The sequence below is a fragment of the Canis lupus genome, chromosome 33, assembly GCF_003254725.2.
Source record: "Canis lupus dingo isolate Sandy chromosome 33, ASM325472v2, whole genome shotgun sequence".
NCBI classification, from domain to species: Eukaryota; Metazoa; Chordata; class Mammalia; order Carnivora; family Canidae; genus Canis; species Canis lupus.
Window position 1 is genome coordinate 19,013,704 of NC_064275.1, and position 20,079 is coordinate 19,033,782.

At 34.4% G+C, this 20,079-nt stretch overlaps 1 protein-coding gene across 35 annotated transcripts in view; it reads right to left on the reverse strand.

Annotated features, from left to right (window-relative positions):
• The window catches only part of ZBTB20 (zinc finger and BTB domain containing 20), a 773,610-nt gene that overhangs the window by 313,445 nt on the left and 440,086 nt on the right, over positions 1-20,079 (reverse strand). The gene's annotated exons all lie outside the window — the stretch shown is intronic.

The following is a 20,079-nucleotide window of genomic DNA, read 5'->3' on the forward strand; positions in this document are numbered from 1 at the left end:
GAAACATAATCGGGCTTTCAAAGATCAAGCTCAAGTTATTAACTTGGTATCTCAGTCTCCACGTCCTTGCTCTACCTTGCTAAGGCATCCTAGGTTCCATTCTTTCCCAACAAGTACTCAGGAGTATCGCTGGACTGTATTAGTGTTTGCCTTTATCCTGGTATTGTCAAGGGAGTCCTACATTTTAAATTTTCTCTTCTATTATCTCCATAATTTGTGAAGTCATGTCTGGACTTCTGGGTTGGAATATTATATGCATTCATTTACTGTGATTCAATAAGCATCTACTGTGTGTGAGATACTAGGAAAATAAATAGAAATAAGGCTTTCTTCCTGCCTTCAAAGAACTAAGGAATTCACAATGTAGTGGCTACTTCCCATATATAGCATATATGTTCCTGCTTTTAAGCTTTTGTTCTTCCCTTAGTTGGAGTGTCCTATTGTTATTCTTTCATTGATCTAATTGCTTTACTTATCTTATTCTACCTCCACATAAATCATTTTGTAGTTTTTGTGGTCCGCATTAACTCTCCTTTTGTTTTGACCATATAGCTAGAGTCGACACCGTTACCTACCCAATATCCATTCCCCCAATTCTTCCTACTTACAGACCCTTATTTTGTTCAGAATGGAATGTGCCCAGTCCTGCATGATGAATTATGATACTTCTAAACAAATTATGACAAATCTGACTCTGATTTCCTTGCCTCCCTAGCAACCAAGGATGGCTTTGGGACCCAGTTCTACTCAGAAAGATCTCTGTGACAATCTGCCGGCCTCTGAGAAAGCTTTTTCTTTTTTGATAAAGCTACCTTTTTTTGATAAAGGTAGAGGTAAAAAGCGATCCTTTGCTACCTCCTTTCTTTCTTCTTCTTCTTCTTCTTCTTCCTTCTTCCTTCTTCCTTCTTCCTTCTTCCTTCTTCCTTCTTCCTTCTTCCTTCTTCCTTCTTCCTTCTTCTTCTTCTTCTTCTTCTTCTTCTTCTTCTTCTTCTTCTTCTTCTTCTTCTTCTTCTTCTTCTTTTTGGTTATTTTAAATTCCAGTTAGTTGACACAGTTTGAAGGTGTTCAATATAGTGATTCAACACTTCCTTACACCTGATATTCCCCTCTTCCTTCTTTGAGCATAGACATGATGCTTGGAGTTGCAGCAACTATTTTGTGATCCTAAAGCAACCAGCATGAACAAAAGGCAAAGAGAACCTCAGAGATGTTGGCCTTGACTTTATCACACACCAGCAACTCCCTACCTCTGGACTTGCTGTTTTGTGAGAAACACAAACCCCTATTTGTTTAAGCCACTCATGTCAAGATTTCTGCTACTGAACACTTTTCTAACCAAGAAATAACTTTCATAATTTAAATTATCTTAACTACTCTTCCTAACTAGATGACAAACATTGGTTATTCTTGGCATTTAATAAATACTCATTTGCTTCACATCTCGATTATATATACTAGACATTCAATACATGTAATGAAATTCTCATTCTGAAAGCAAAGGGGAAAATTGTACTAAGATATGAAAAGACAAACCAGGTCAAGAATGAAAAAAAAAAAATCGAGTCTAAAATAAGAAGTTCAATGAGAGGAATTTGTTACAGCCTAGTTCAGTTATTCATATAATAAAAGAAATTTTTAAAGATTTTCCAAAATTCATAGAAATGTATTTTAAGAAATAAAACATTAGAATATGCCCCAAAGGGATGGATGTTTTAAAGAAGAGATCATATAAACAAGATTTCTATTAAATACAAAGAAGACAATGCAATGGCGTTTCAGCTATATTAAAACTCAGTGAGGAACCAGCACTTGTTAAATATCACTTGTAAAAAGACACTTTCTCTGTCCCTTAGATAGCATGACTGTGACTCACCCAAATGCTCAAGTCCTTAGCATGCTAATTAGCTTCCAAAATCTTTCACCTGAGGTTTTAACCCATGCATGAGGAAATTGTTAGAGCATTTGCTTTTGGAGAAGACTACCAAAGCTGGGACAGGAGCTATTTGCAAGCCTTCCAAATATTACAAGTAATGGGGAACCATTCAGAGAAATAAGTAGCTTTGGGTCGTTTTAGGTTAGTGACCTTAAATATAAGGTGTGATTTAATCAGAAGCCAGAGTAATCATAGCAGGAGGTGGGGAAAAAGACTCAGCTGCCTGGAGTTAGGGAAGACTTTGGTGGCCGCTTTCAGTTTGAGCTCAAACTGCAGTGTTTTGTCAGAGCCTCCACAAACAAAGGGCTGCATTATGTAACACATCTTGTATTCCTTTGTGAACTATTCCACAACAAAGTTTCATTAGTTCCCCCCTCCCCAACCCCAGACATTTGACCACTTCCAGGCTGCAACTTGTCCAGAAGGGAAACTTTCTACCTCACATTAAAATTTAAATTGCAAAAAACTGACATTTTTTTCCCCAGGAATCTAATGAAATTAATTTGAACTTTATACTGACTAGGAAAATACTTCTTAAGCTAGGTGGAGAAAATTAATCTCATTTGAAGAATTTCCCAATAATTCAGCAACAGTTGGAAGTTAACTGTCAAACTCTTTTTCCATCTACCATCTTCTGGTAGTGTTACTCTGTTGATTGTACCATCTCAGAGGGTCACTTTTCAATACAGCATTTTATAGGCAAAATTGGAAGACTGTTACATTGATGATGCATAGCAATACATTCTCATAAATAGTATCTTTTTTCAAAATAAAATTTATTTTTGTGCCTGTTATGAGGATGTTCTAAGATTAAACACAGCCCTATGCTATTGTATTTAGCTTTGGTATATAAAAATCTATTTTTTAGCAGTGTGATTTTAAAAATTAATTACTAACTTAAGATTTGTCCATTATATAATATTATTTTGGTCAGCTGTAAAAACAATTTAACTGCTGAATAGATTTTCCCTTTTAAAATTTCAAGTGTGGATTTAATGTTTGTCTCTTAGACCCCTATAAAAGTGACTAGAGTTTACTGAGGAATACTGCATAGAACATGTCTATTGGTCTGAAAGTCTGGGTTATATACTATATAGTTAAAGCTTAGATGGGAACTTCCAACTACCAAGTAGTATAAAAAATTAGGGTTTGAATCTCAGCAGGTGACACTTTTCCTTCTGACTTGGTCTTAATGGATGTAACACTCCATCACTTGTGGGCAGAACATGAGACTGAAGTGTTGAATAGTGCTTATTAAGAACCACTTTGGGGCACCTGGGTGGCTCAGTCAGTTAAGGGTCTGACTTTGGCTCAGGTCATGATTCCTAGGGTCCTAGATTGAGCCCCACATTTGGCTCCCTCAGGCCCTTTCCCTGCTCTCTCTCTCTCTCTCTCAAATACATAAAGTCTTTAAAAAGAAAAAAACAACCAACTTCATGGGAGCTGGAAATCAAGACAAGTCAAAGGTCGGATACATGGATTTTCATTTTGCTGGCTTTTTTTCACTCAAAACCCATCACTCTCAGAATCAGGATTATGTCTTGTAAATTGGGTAACCATATCTCCCAGTTTACTCAGAATAATTCTAGTTCCAACTGTCCAAGCACAATTATTAATACAGGTCACTTTTACTCTCAAAAGTGTCCCAGTTTGGATGATAAATTATGGGGCTATCTACATATAAGCTTTAAGGAAAGTTATTTATAGCACCATTTGCAGTGATAATCACTCTCTGTAGGGCAAATTAAAGTAATCACTATTGGTTAACTTCTGTAAAGAGAGAAATAAACTGAAAGCTTATTACTTTAATCCCAATGATTTAACTAGAGAGATTTTGCCATCTAAAAGTTTACGTAAATGAGAGTAATTTTGGAAAATCATATTTCAATGAATTATTTAGGATTCGTAATTTTAGGTAGTATTGGCTTTTTTGTTAGCCCTATTCCAAACAAGAAAGCTTATTTCCCCTTAAAATTTATTATAATGAAAAAAGCACAAGATCTGAAATGAAATTCTTTGTATCTTGGATGTGAAACCTAATTCAACTATTTGCTCAATTGGCAAATTCAAATAATCTCTGTGAACATCATTATTATTAACCCCTTCTAAACTGTCCTTAAGGACAGTTTAGAAACCAGAAGTGAAAGAGCTATAAATACTGTAAAAAAAAAAGTGACATATTTTCAATATAGTTACTCTTTTTTTAAATAATAAAAACAGCTTTTCCCTTTGACAATTTCTAGGACACTTGTATGACTGAAGAAGAACTGCCAACAGCAGCTAAGACTGAACCACAGGTGAGAGGGCAGGGGTCTCTCTTTAGACTCTCTGCTGACAGTTTCATCACATTTCTGGGCGAGCCCTGTACATGGACATTGATGGCCCACAAATATCAAAGGAGAAAAGACTAAGGACCTTGTGTACTGAGGCCAGAGAAGGAAAGGCTGAGCTATAAAGCACAGGACTCTGGTCAAAAATTTTATTCGTAGTTTCTGACAGAGATAATCTTGCCTCAAAAGAAAAGGGAAACATGGCAGTAAGAGGAGCTAGATGAGAAGGGCTAGTTCCTGGAGCAGAAAGATATTCTTTTTACTCGCCACATTTTTCTAAGACATTCCTGGATCCCTGTAGATACACTCTTCTATCTTCTTGATGTTCTGCCTTTTCTTCTCTGAAATTCTAGATTCTCTGTCTCAGAAAAATACCCAGGTGTTCTGACTTAATTCCTTTAATCTACCTGATGTCAAAAATTATATGGGAAGTGTTTTTAGTTTTTCATCGATTTGAATGTAACAAATGATTTCATTTAAAACAAAATGAAGCAAAACAAAACAAACAAAAACTCTGAGTTTCCACCACCTTGCCATTGTTTAAAAGACATTTCTTTAGAGTTTTTAGTAATTGTGGGAAGAGTTTGGATAAATTATTCTTCATCGCAATAATTAGACAGGTAAATACCCTAAAAGGAGAGCTAATCCTGGAATGCAGGGCATTTTTGTATGTTTAAATTGACTCCTCTGAGATTGGAGCTCTTTACCTATTTTGAGGCCTCCAAGATATTTCGGTTTGTACAAGGTTCTATCAATTAACCCTCTACCCAATCATTCTCAATTTTAAATATGCTCTGCGTGAAAAGGTGTAGAACAAAAAGAAGAGTGAATGGCAAGAGACTGCAGAGAGGAAAAGGTATCCTGGGCTGAAAAAGAGAGCTAGATATCTTCCCCCATCCTTTGGAGAAAAAAATCTCTCACACATTCTATTAGAAGTTCATTTGTGTTTAACAAGACCCTCTTTTAAAATGCAAATCTCTCTGGTGAACCCGTAAACCTCTTTCACACCTTATTGCTAATTACTTTGATGTTCTAGAATATGATCAACACTTAACTGATATTGACAATCCAGGAATGAACAAATAGCTCAGAGTGGAAAAGGGACATTTTGGTGGAGTGGAACTGGAGGTGGGATTTCATTTGTGAGCCCCCTGATGTTTCGTAGTTTTCATCTAGGACAGTGGTGGTAGCTGCAGTACCACAAAAGGACCATTTTTTCTTGATTGCCAATGTCTGGCTGAGATCAGAACAGGTTGGAAAACTGCAAACTTTAGGTTTTAAATACTTAGCCTGAGCAAGTTAATTGAGTTTAGGCTTTCTTGGAAACCTTTCTATCTAATTCTCATTACCTCCCAAACTTGGCAACCTTGGATTCTAAGACTCTTCTGGTTCAATCTACCAGGTTTGAAGCTTACTAGGTAAATGAATTCCAAAAATAAGTGAATGTGGGCCAGTCCTTTTTCATTGTTTCACTAGTCATTTACTTCTTTGGAGATTATGGTATACAATCCTAGACATACTGTAAGCAATTCCAGGATATAAGATATATTATTTCTAGATCTGATTTAGTAAAAGGGTACTTGCCTTGTTATCAAAAGGCTGCAAAATTCGAATTAGACTACAAGTGACTTAAACTACAAGTCCTTGGCTAAGCAAAAATTCAAGGAAAAAATTTTTATGACATCATTAATCATCTCTCCATTTGTATGAAAAATAAACATGCTAAAATCTTCACTGTTAAGAAAAGGGGTCATCTTTCCCGCCAAAATGGCTATTTTTAGTTTTCATGTGGTTGGATACATTTGTAAATGATTACATAAAAACATATGGTTGGAACATGCTTATTCCTTTATGAGTATTCCTCTTTTGAGGCTGCCGAATTTTCTTAGTTGTTCCATGTGCTTTTTTGTTGTGCTGGTGGCTTCTTGTTCTAAATAATCTTCTTCCTATTCTATTGTTAATGAAATGAATTCTAATAAGGAAAAAAAAAGAAACCCTCTAATGAAAATCCCCTTCTTTATAGATGTGAGCTGGGAAATGATACAGGGTATCACTGGGGGACAACAAACATGTTGCGTATTCTTAGTTGATCCCTCTGCCGCTTATTCACCTGCATGCATTTTGAAAATCACTGAAGCAATAGTGGGAGAGAGACTCTTTGTGTGGCCAATTTCAGTTACCTTTAAAGTACTAGACAAGTTTGTCTTATTATTAAACATAAATATTTGTCTTATTATTAAACATAAATATAGACACACTTTTATGTTCCATCAGGTAAGTGGATCCCCACTGTAGGGTATCTCAGCCAGAAGGAGTGTAAAGTCCCAGAGGTATTAAAATTTCACACACCCTGAACTTGGAGTTTTGTTACATGATTCTCAGTTGACCATTAAGTGTGACAGTCAATTATGGAATTGGCACGGCTGAAGTATAGTTCTTACAAATAGAAGAGGATTATAAGACAATTGAGGATCTTTCCAACTATTTTATCTGATTTTTTACTTTACATTTTGCCTTTACCTTCCCTTACAACACTCCTCTTTTCCCTACACATTTTCACTCCCATACCTTCCCAATTCTGCTTGACACTGAGACTCTCCAGTCTGGGCACATGATATGTTATCTATAAATATGTTTCATGTGTGCTGAATGCATGAAAAATCACCTGGGTAAATATTATGAAGTAAACAATAGGAAACTTTTAATTAGGTAAATCAATAAATCTGTAGTTTGGAGGGACATCCATGATAATAACAAAATGATTAATAATTCCAAGGACATTTAGGAAGGATGTAATCTAGAAGGTTAACAATGAGGAATTCCAGAATTGGAAAAGAAAAAAATATATACAGCTCAAAACAATTGAAAGCACTTATGGAAGAAAGCTACTATATTGTTTATTAAGACATTAAATGGAAAGACTGAAATTAGAATGCTAGTTGGTATTATTATATACAAGCAGAAAGTTTTTTCTTATTGTTCTGACTCTGGAGAGAACAAATTCTCCAAAGCCACCAAGAACAGAATAGGAGAAATGTTTGGAATTTAAGAGTAGCAGTAGATAAAAATGCTAGATGTTCACGGTAAGTCAGTTTGGTTTGTGTGGTAGCCAGCTTCCAAGATGAGCACCCCCCACCCCGCCCGCCCATTATCCCTGTCTCCTGGCATTCACACCCTTTCATAGTCCTGCCTACATGGGCCTATGTGAACAATATAATGTGGTGAGAGTGGTGTTATGTGACTCTCAACGCTGGGTCAGAAAAGCCATTATTGCACCTTTTTAGTCCTTTGTATCATTCACTCTGGAGTGGCCAACCCCTATGTCATGAGGACACCCAAGCAGCCCTATAGAAAGGTTTATGTGGCAAGCGACTGAGTCCAACAGTCAACACTGACTTATGAGCCTTTAAGTGAGCCACCATGGATCCTCTAACTCCAGTCAAGTCTTCAGATGACTGCAACCCCTGTTGACATCTTGCCTGCAACATCATGAAAGTTTTGAAACCAGAACCACTTCACTAAGCTCTTTCTGAATTCCTGATATTGGGAGATCCCTGAGAGATAACACATGCTTATTGCTTGAACCCATTAGATTTTGAGATAATTTTTTTTTTTTTGGTAGCAATAGATAACTAATAGAGTGATTATGGCTTCCCCCTACTCCCACCCCTGAGGTGTACAGAATTGAATTAATCATAATCCTTGGCACATGATGCATACTCATTACCGGTCCATGCTTGGCCTACTTTAATTCACATAGTTAGCTATTTTTTAAATGAATTAATAAACACTAGCAAACTAAGACCCTAAAAGAAGAGCTAGAAGCTTTATAATAACCTATATCTATCCATATAGTTTACCCCATCTTATACATATATTTGTAAAGATTTTATTTATTTATTCATGAGAAAAACAGAGAGCGAGGCAGAGACATAGGCAGAAAGAGAAGCAGGCTCCCTGTGGAGAGCTTGGTGTGGGACTCGATCCCGGGACCTGAAATCACACCCTGAGTTAAAGGCAGATGCTCAACCACTGAGCCACCCAGGCATCCCCCTATCTTATATTCTTGCCTCTCCCACCTAAGATAACCATTATCCTGATTCTTATGTTTACTATTTATTTGTTTTCCTTTTCATATAGTTTTATCATATCTATAGGCATGCCTAAATTTATGTTTGTGTATAAACATATATGCATATATAATATGTATTTAATATGTATACATTTTGATTGCTTTAAACTTTATAAAATGCTATTATGCTGCAGATAATGTTTTGAAATTTAATTATTTTTACTAATGTTATATTGTTAAGGTTTATCCACATTGCTGCATATCACTGCAGGTCATTTTATGTCTAATTATTGATGTTGCTAAGTGTTGGGGCCAGGCGGGAAGGGAAACTCCTCAAGATGGTGGATTCGCCAAAATGGCTGAGGTTCCTGTCACCACCTCCACTTGGGACGACAGCTTGAGCAGACCCTTACACCTCTCCTTTGGACTTCCTCAACCGAACCCAATGCCCTTCAAACCCCAGAGGAGGAAGTCACCTTTGACTTGTCGAATTGCAATCCTTCCTTTGCATAGTGAGGGTCACTCTGACTGGTTGGATTGCAATCCTTCCTTTGCATATGAGCCAACCAATAGGAAACCGTTCTGCCTTACAACGTTATGTAAACCCCCTACCACCTTGTCTTGGCGCGACTTCCTCGACTCACTCTCTTTCCCCCGTGAGTCGTGGAACCTCGCCCGAGGGTGCCTGCAATAAAATCTGTTCTTGGACCCTCGCTTGCCTTGGCGGTCTCATTTCCGTCTAGTTACTAAAAAACTTAACACTAAGGTAGTGAGTAAAACAGAAAAATAAGACTAATAAGCCCTTACATCACAGAATTATGTAGTTGTGGGTTGGCAGGATAAAGCATATTTAGGATACAATTTAAAAAAATTAATCAGCTCTAGACATTAAAAAAACCAGAAAATTAATTTAGAAGGTAAAAAATTCTTTCCTTATGGATATTAGCATACTTTAATACTGTATACACATTCGTTTTAAATATAATACAGTTTATCATACACACACACAAACTATGGCTTCTACAGATGTTTGTTGAAGTGAATATTATAAGGTTCAAAGACATATGAAAATATAGTAAGGGTTGCCTATATAAAAATAAAATGCTAGTGTTCTGAAGGACTCATTGCTAGAGACTATGTTGGTGAGTGAATACCAAAGATTATCTATTTTTCTTTAATAATTCATATAATAATTTGTATGGAAAAATATTTATGTACAGGAATTTTCTTTACTACCAATTGTTCTCAAACACACATATCAAAGAATTTTTAAATATGATTACTTAATGTCTACCTCAAATCTTTATGAATACAAGTTAAAGTATTACTGATAAATCTAATCAATTATATGTACAAATGGTGAGGGTCTCTTAACCTCACCTCTTAGCTTCTTCCCACTCAAAGAGCATATTCCTTTGACTTGACGGCACTCTCCAGAAACTAGCCTCCTTTGTTAATTCGAGAAACATCTATATTTGTTTCAGTCAACTATTTTCTGGTATCTTTCTGGTTGACATCAGTTTACAATAGATAGTATTGTTGAATGTCAAAATTATTTAATTTTAATATTATTATTAGTACTCCTGCATCTCCCCCACCATCACCACCAAACCAGTGTCTCATAGGAGGATACTGACTCATGGAGATTTAATGTCTCCTTAAGATAAACAGACTTCCAGTACAAGTAGACTTTTGTTATAGAGTAGTCAAATTAACTTTATCCATTAAATCAGGATCCATTTAGCCATTTGGCTTTACCCATTAGACACAAACACTTTTCTCTGACTTGATACAATTGCAAAAAATGTGTGTGAAAAGTATCTACAAAGCAAGAGATATTTCATTCTCAGTTTTTTACTAAACAAAGATATAGCTTTAAGGAATAGAAGGAAGAGAAAAATTGATGAAATAGAACCTTCAAACTATGGCATAAAATCCAAAGCATGGAGCAAGATTGAAAAGAATGCTGAGGATTAGTAGAATTACTGAAGGTGATCAGAAGTGCTGATAGAGGAGAGTCACCTTTATTTCCTTAGTCATTTCCTTAAGATCCTTTATTAAAAAAAATAGGGCATAACATTTTAAGAATACATTTTTCTCAAATTTCTCAGCTTTCCAAAAATCTCTACACAAGAAAGATGGATTATTTGAAAAACACGTGAGTGGGAGGATGATAGGAGCCCATGGGCCAAAAAAGGAGGCTACTCCAGCTAGCTGTTCCTTGATGCTTTTTCTCAGTAGGCTTCTGGTAGATTGAAGAAATTTGGAAACTTTTCATATGGGAAAACAAGTGGAAGCCCTGGTTTAAAGATAGTGAAAGAAGTATCTTTTCTTCCTTGTACTAGGGTTGTATTTGGTAAAGGAAAAATGTACTTCCTTCTAATAAAAACTTCTCCTTCCTAATGAACACTCCACTGGGAATGCTTGCAAATCATCAAGGCACAAGGCACTAGACAGTGGCAATGGGAAAGAGACCAAGTTTAAGATTTGCTTTGGAGGTCGATGTGGTAAAAAGTGATATTGAACAATAAGCCAAAAAATAGAAAAATCTTTTTTTTCTCGTCTCTTGTATAATGGAGTTTGTTGACTTTTCCACTGTAAATGTAAAAAAAAAAAAAAGCCCCAAAGTTTCATTTATTCTCCTGTAGTGACACTAATCTAATTTGCTATTAAATTTCCACTCAAATGTTCTATTTTATTTAGTTATAAGGATTTGATCTCCTAAACTTTCCCAGAAAGTTTGTATGGAAGTCAGTTGTTAAGGACATTCCTAGGGGAACCTGCAAAATGTTGCAAGATAAATTACCTCAGTACATTATGAAGATTAAGTAGGAGGGAAGGTTTAAGAGTTACCTTTGGAAAGGAAAAGAAAATATTTAGAATTTTGGCTGGAGTTGCTAGTCAATCACTGATGGAAAGGAACTGAGTTGAGATAGTTTTACACTTCCCAAGAAGGGAAGACTTCCACATTTTTCCTCTTGGGAATAAAGGTAAGAGTTTTATCATGGAGAGAAAGCCAGGGAAGAATGTTCATCACCTCTGCCTCCTACCCTACCACCACAAACCCACTCATCCCCACACACCCTTCCTTTTCTTCTTCCTTCCACCTCCACAGCTTTTCCTTTGGTGACTCAAAGATAAAAGACCTCACAATAAGTCATAGGTGACAACTGGGAAGTCTCAGAAGTCTAAAGTTGAGGTTTGGGCAGCCTGGTGGCTGAGTGGTTTAGCTCCTGCCTTCAGCCAAGGACGTGATCCTGGAGTCCCGGGATGGAGTCCCACATCGGGCTCCCTGCATGGAGCGTGCTTCTCCCTCTGCCTGTCTCTGCTTGTGTCTCTGTCTTTCTCTCTGTGTGTGTCTCTCATGAATAAATAAATAAAATCTTTAAAAAAAATAAATAAAGTTGAGGTTTAGCTTCCAGAAAACACTTTTGGCAACTTATTTAGGTTGGGTGAATGAAGGAAACATGATAGGAAAAGCATGGGTTTAGGATCAGAAAGGCACGAATTCGAAGCCAAATTCTACTACTTACTACCAGTGTGACCATGAGCAAATTAGCCAACCTGTTTAAACTTCAGTTTAGTCATCTCTAAAATGATGATTACCTACGGAATCTGTGTTACATATACCATGCAGGTACTTGGTCACTACTCAAGACTTTTCTAGTAGCTCTCTAAACTGGATTTGGAGTAAGGAGCTAGTAAACAGGACATTTATGTGAAAGAAAGGAAAGATACTTAATCCTGAGAGCACTTACAGTCTTTAACAATCATTTGATGATTGACCAGATGCTACTTTGCTGACATCTCTTCATTTGCTAATTGATAAAATGTTAGGAGTGGAAGAAAAAAGATTAATCTCTAACTTCTATCACTTGCAAAAAACTAAAGATCAGAACTAAGAAATAGAAGACAATAATAGATTATTTTTAAGGTTAATCTTTCAGAGATTTTTCACAAACATATGGTGTTTAGTGTTCTCACATTATAGAACATATTCTCTACTTTGATATGGTTGTCTATCACAAGAAGAAAAAGTTTATTAAATGTAAATTTTAACTAAATTTTCTGCGATGTTTTGACTAGTTGTTTTACTATACTATAGAGTTTGCCTTGACCTTCCTTCCATTATTGTCTTAGCACCCCAGTTAATAAAAAAATTTATCAAGGGACCTATTAATTAACATAATTAGTATTTTTACTTATTTTGTACTAGATATTGTACTTATTACACTGTTAATATTTTAATATCATTAAGAGCTATAAATATATTATGTATAATAATAAGAATTGTTCATTGAATGCTTATTGTGTGCCACATTTTACTAAGCATTTTGTATACATTTTCACTTAATACTTTCAAAGACCTAATGAGCAGTATATAAATGAAGAGAAATGATCATTTTTTTTTTTGTTAAAGGAAAACTCACCATATCTAATGTTTCAAGCACTGATAGAAGAGAATGGTTATATCTTAAATTTAGAAAGTGTCATTCATTAAAATGTATTACTAACTACTTTACTAACTTGTGCTATATGCAGTAATAATCTTACATTACACAACACTGAAAGGCTGCTCCTAAAAGATAGCATTTGATAAATTGTACACAAGAAATCCATTAGAATAACAGCTTAATAGAGGGACAAAATTCCATCTGAAATACAGAGAGAATTTAGAAAAACCAAACACTTAAGCTTAACTAGAATTTGTCCCAATCTGTTTCAGAGCTCATAAATATAATAGGCAGAGATCATTGACATTGTCAGGGGATTATCATTAAGTTTCAACCCAAAGGCATCAAGCTGAAGTAATGCAGACATAGAAAGTAATTCCTCCTAAAATAAAAGTAAAGCAAATATCATGATTTATTCCAGCTCCTACTCCTTTGACTAACCAGCAGGCTCAGAAATTAAATATTTAAAGATTAAAAAATAATACAACTTTAAGCAGTTGACCAATATGTTACTAAATAAAAGAATCCTCATTACATCTGAAGTGTCTCACAGTTCAAAAATTTAACCTATACTCATCCATTTCCTATTCCCTCCAATAATATAAGAACTTGATTATCTCATAGTTTAATCTGGCAGAGGAATCAAAGAAAATATGATATTCTTTCATTGTTACTTTACATTAGGGTAAGTAAAACAATATAAAATTTATGGAAAACCTGATGTGTGTGTGGGGGGGGCGCGGGGGCTGTGTGTGTTCACCACAATGCTTTTACAAGTAGCTCTCTTGCTGACTGAATAAAAAATGTTACCATCCAATCACATGCGTCTCCATGAAGTTAGTAACATTCAAGTGAAATTTATAAAATAAAGAAGATAAATAGACTACACAATTTCCAGTTCTTGAGTAGCCGATTATACACAAAAGGACTATTAAAAGTGAAAGGGTTAAAAAAAGTGAAAGGGTTAGGAGAAAATCTTCTGAGCTCATTTAGTAAGCGAATGTGCAATTCCATGAGATTCTTTTCTAAAGAAACCACTAACAACTCTGTAGATCTACAAAATCTACAAGAGTACACAATGGAATTGAGCCCCTGCTTTGTGATTCATGGGTATACTTCAGCAGGATGTACTTCCTCTTTTAAAGGCTCATATAGGTGAGTAAGCTGACAAAGTCTACAGAGAAAGAAATTCCACATGTGTCATAGGGATAAAATGTATTTGATCTCAAGTTCTATATACATATAAAAAATGAATGAATTCTAATTCAAACCTTAATGAATTCAGTACTGTTGGTGGTTTTTAATTTTTTTTCTGTCTCTAGAATATAACTTACATTTTTTTAACTCTAAATTAACACTAGGTAAAAGAAACAAAAGTAAATTTACACTAAGTAGATTATATATTTCACAAATCTTTTTTTAATTTAAATTTTTATTTTTTTCTCAAATCTTTTATAAAAACACATAAGCTAAATGAGATAATGTCTAAATGCCAGTTGAAGATTTCATTTTTTTTTAAGATTTTATTTATTCATGAGAGACATAGAGAGAGAGAGACAGAGACAGAGACACAGGCAGAGGGAGAAGCAGGCTCCATGCAGGGAGCCCGACGTGGGACTCAAACCCGGGACCCCAGGATCACGCCCTGGGCTAAAGCGGCGCTAAACCGCTGACCCACCCAGGCTGCCCTGAAGATTTCCTTTTGCAGGTAGTAATAACAACAACAATACTAATACAGTAATAATGAATAACTGACTAAACACCAGGAATCACGTATTTTGCTGAGAGTTTTACATTATTAATAGATTAATAAATCAATCAATGCTTTTGAGAACCTACTCCAGACTAGGCACTGTACAAAATGTGTCACACACACACACACACACACACACACACACAAAAGATAGAAGCATTTTTAATTATATAAGAGAGCTACAAAATATAATGGATAAAAGTTTCACAGGGGATTTTTGGTAAAACTGAATAGGTCTTTTCATGTTTCTCTGTTTGAATCCCTCCAAATATCTCTATGTCTGCTTTTAAAAAGAAAAAAAAACTATAATAATCTTGAAAAAAATTGTTCACAAAGAAAACTGCCACTCATATAAAAGCAATGATGGTTAACTTTTTAAGACACACAATATTGTCTACTATTTCTGAAAAATCATTGACAGGTAGCCATAAAAACCTAAATAATAACTGAAAATATTCTCCAGAGATCAATAGGCCCAGAAGAATTCTTATAATATGCACTGGCCTTCAGCCACATTTTTTAATGTCATGTACTTTGATCCATCAAAAATTTCTGATCCCTAGATTAAGGAATATCAGTATTTATTTACAGAAATATCTGGAGCCTGTGCCTACAAATGCATATTCCTATGAAACCGAGAAAAGAAGAAGAAAGCATGAGAAAGTATTCTGATGTCCTTCCTTTAGTTTTTCTTCTTTTTCTTCTTACTATTCTTAGGCCTGCTGTCTATTTCTAATAGGCTGCATCTTTCATTAGACCCAAAATACAGGTCTCTTTATTTAGGACTTGGACATAAACATCAGTTGCTCAGTTGTTATTTTCGTGATCATTTTAAGTTATTTGAACCATAAATGCTTTAATTCCCTGAATATCCCAAAGCTAAGTACAAATATACTCCCACCACATTCCTCTGTGCTAACATAGTAATGCAGTTGAAGTCAAGTTTCATTAAAATATATGAGGGAAATTGGTACATCATTAACATTTAAAAATTAAACAATATACAAGATAGTCACAGGACATAAGATACAGTCAGGTCTTCAGAACTTCTGACGCATCATTTGAGAACATCATTTATCATTTTGATAAAGCTGAGGTCAAGTTTCTAAAAATGCAACTTGTTAAAAGCAGGAATAAATGAATGAGGTATGAGTCAGCTCATTTGACGGAAAGGGTAAAAAAATACTTCAAAAGCATACCACATGACTTGGTAAATATTCAGTGTATCAAAATGTAGTTGCCATCTGGCGTTGATAGACTGGGCTAGAATATGTGTTAAAAAAAACAAGAAAGGAAATAACTCAGCCAGGTTAATGTGCTCTTGTCTACATTTCATAATTCAGGTACTAAGTGTTTAATAAATATTCACTACAAAAGAAAGGCTGCATTACAAGTCAGACTTGGACAATGTTTGTTAAAGATATTCACAGATTTGCTGGGGTGGGTGGAGAAGAGTAAAATCAGACAAGACCTGATGACACCTATAGAAGCTGAAAACAAAAAAGTGTTTTAGGTAAAGCAGAATTCTCGAGTATGATGATCCTGCCAAAATACCAGCTTCACAGTTCAACACAGGGAAGTGGTAAGCCTGCATTTGGAGGAAAAAACCTGAAATCTTGTTTATTGTCAGTTTTGAATATTCAATTATTCTTCTCTGCGACTATGACTATTTTAAAGTATAAAGTAAACCAGGGAATAAACAAAACTAATGGCTAGATAGTAGAAAGAAGGAAAAATTTGAAAACCTTGACAATCTCTGAAGTTTTTAAGCTAGAGTTTGCTATTGACTTTGCAGTATGTGATCAAACAAAAAGTAAAACAAAACAAAGCGAAACAAAACAAAAAACTACACATGAGCAGTGAAAACTTGCCTGTAGTGGCAATGCCCGTCCAAAGCACTGTTTGGGGTTTGTTACTAGATACCTCTTTCCTTAACCCTGAACATTCCCTGGGTTTCCACATCTTGACAATTCATGTTCTATCCACATCTCTTGGAATCCAAGTAGTAGGGAGAAAATAACAGTTTTCACATAGCTTTGCAGGTCAGTTAAAACAGGGATCAGGAAAATTGTTAGCAAAATGGATGCAATACTTCAGGAGAAAATTGATTAGGGTCAAGCGCTGTTTGTTGGTTTGCTTTAAGGAGGTAAAATTTATATAAAGCAAAATTCACAGATTTTAAAGTATACAATACAGAATTTTGATAAATGTATACAGCTGTGGAATCACCATCATAACAGAGATATGGGAAGTTTCTTTGTGCCCACCTCCAGTCAATTCCCATCTCTCATAAACAACCAATATTCTATTTTTTATCACCATAGATTAATTTTGCCTTTGTATAAATAAAATAATACAATGCGTAGTTTTTTGGGTCCTGGCTTCTTTCACCCAACACATTTCTGAAATCCATCCATATTGTTGTCTGTATTATAGTCTATTTTGTTTGACTATTTAGTATTCTTTTCCATGATTTTGTTTGACTATTTAGTATTATTTTCCATGAATACACCACAATTTGTTATATCCATTTTCTACACTTGGATGTTTCCATTTTTAGACAGTTATAAATAAAGTTACTAGAGATATTCTTGTATAAGTCTTTTTGAAAGCCCAGTTTTCATTTCCTTTTGTTACATAATCAGGAACACAATATCCAAATCATAGGGTAGGTTTATGTGTTACATTTTATAAGATTATTGGAAAACCCAGTTTTCCATATTGGAATATTCCCCCCCCCCCCCCCCGGCAAATGTCCTAAGAAAGCCAAGTATTCTATATCCTTGTCAACACTTTAATGTGTCAGTCTTTTTTATTTAGTCATTCTGGTAAGCATGAACTATAATCTTCCTGTGGTTTTGATCTGAATTTCCCTAAATTTTAATGATACTAAGTACCTTTATTTATGAGTTTACTGCCATGCTTAGATCTTCTCTTGTGAAGTGCCCATTTAGGTCATTTGCTGATTTTTAAATTTTGTCTATTTGTTATTGAAGTGTAGGCATCCCTTACATATCTAGACATGAGTCTTTTGTTGATATATTTTACAAATATTTTCACCCAGTTTATTGATTGCCTTTTCATTTTCTTAACAGTGTGTTTTGATAACCAGAGTTTTTAATTTGGATAAAATGTGACTTATTTTTTTTCTTTTATGTTTAGGGATTACTATGTCCTATAAACAATTTTTACCTACCCCAAGTTGACAAGATTTTGCCTCTATGCATCATTCTAGAAGCATTATAAGCTTAGTTCTTGCAGGCTTAGTACATATCAAATTAACTATAGTGTGTAGTGTGAGACAGAGGCCAAGGTTTAATTTTTTCCTATATATTCATGCAGTTGGTCAAGTACCATTTGTTGAAAAGATTTTCCCTCTCCCAATTAAATTATGTTGTCACCTTTGTTGATATCAATTGATTACATATTTAGAGCTGATACCTGAACCCTCTCTATTCCATTATAATGACCAGGAGAAATAATATTAATCCTATACAAATTCTTTAAGAAAATATAGTAGAAGAAAAAACTTCCCAAATTGTTTTGATCTAAAGTGTTTTCTCCTACTAGATTTTCTTAAAGAATTTGTGAGGATTAGTATTTCATCCTTTGATGTTTCATATAATTCTCCACTGAAACTATCTAGGCCTGGGGTTGTCTTTTTAGGAGTTTTTTTTATAACAAATTAAATTTCTTTAATAAATATAGTATGATTCAGATTTTCTATGTTTCTTGTGTCACTTTTGGCAAATTTTTCAAGGAACCTACCTATTTCATTGAAGTTGCTGAAATTATTGGCATAGTGTTTTCATAATATTCCCTTGTTATCTATTCCTTCAGTATCTGTGTAATATGTAATGCTATCTATCCCCTTTCATTACTGATTTTGGTAATTTGTATCTTTTCTTCTTGATCATTTTTGCTGGATGCTTACCAGTTTTATTTATCTTTTCAAAGAATAAAGTTTTGCCTTTGTAAATACATTGTTTGTTGTCCATTTCTTGAATTTTTGCCTTTATTATTTATTTTATTCTACTACTTTAGAGTTTAATGCAATATTATATATATATATATATACTTTAATGCAATTATATATATATTTACTTAACTAAAGTAGAAATCTATGTTGTTGATTTTAAACCTTTCTTCTCTCTTCTGTTTAAGAATAAAAACTCTAGATGTCTACTATGCCCTCCTTTAACCCATACTAAATTTTCAATATAACTTAACTTAAAATGTTTTATAATTTCTCTCATGACTTTATCAATGTAAGTATTTAGAACTTACTTACTCAATATCCAAATGGTCTTTTCTAGATACTTTATTGTTTTTTATTTGTAACTTAATTGCATTCTGATCAGGGAACAAATTATGTAGTATCTCAATCTTTTGAAAAATGATTGAAAGTCATTTGATGGCCCAGATTGTCTAGCTCAATAAAAGTTCCATGTGTAGAGAATGTACACATAAGGAATGTATGTCTTTGTGTATCTTGTAAATGTACAAAACAATGCATATTTTGCAAGTGGGAATAATTTCTGTAAATATCAAGGTGTTTAAGGTATTTTTAATATCTTATATATCTTTTTAAATTTTCTATCTACTTATTTAATCAAGTACTGGGAGAAGGACGTTAACATCTCCAATTGTTATTTTGGAGTAATTGTTATTACTCCATTTCTGTATTTCTGACATTTTCTGATATATGCTTCTTATGTCTTCATGATAATTTAACACATTTCATTACAATGCATCTCTCTTTACCTTGAATAAATAATACTTCTTGTGTTGAAGTTTACTCTAATATTAATGTAGCCAATTGCAGCTTTCATATGTGTACTGTTTGTATTGTATATATCTTCACATTCTCGTACTCTCAAGATATTTATATCTTTACACATTAAGTGCATTCTGACAGTATAAAGTTGAATTTTACTTTTTAAATTCAATCACAGTCTCTGCCTTTTAATTTTAGTGTTTAGAGCATTTACATTGAATGAAATTATTGCTATGGTTTGAGTTTAGATTTTCCATCTCATCACTTGCTTTTTCTTTCTCTCTCTCTCTCTTTTATAAAGACTTTATTTATTCATGAGAGACACAGAAAGGCAGAAACATAGGCAGGGGGAGAAGCAGGCTCTGTGGGGAGCCCGATGTGAGACTTGATCCCAGGACCTCAGGATCAGGACCTGAGCCAAAGGCAGACCCTCAAACACTGACCCACCCAGGCGCCTCTTTTCTTTTCTTTTCTTTTCTTTTCTTTTCTTTTCTTTTCTTTTCTTTTCTTTTCTTTCTTTTTTCTTTCCTTTCCTTTCCTTTCCTTTCCTTTTCTTTCTTTTCTTTTCTTTTTTCTTTTCTTTTTTTTCTTTTCTCTTTTCTTTTTTTTTTCTTTCTTTTCATTTCCTTTCCTTTCCTTTCTTTTCCTTTCCTTTCTTTTCTTTTCTTTCTTTTCTTCTCTTTCTCTTTTTTTTTTTGTTCATTTTTCCCTTTTTAATGGGTTAAACTGGTAATTTAATATTCTGTTCAAAATCCACTAT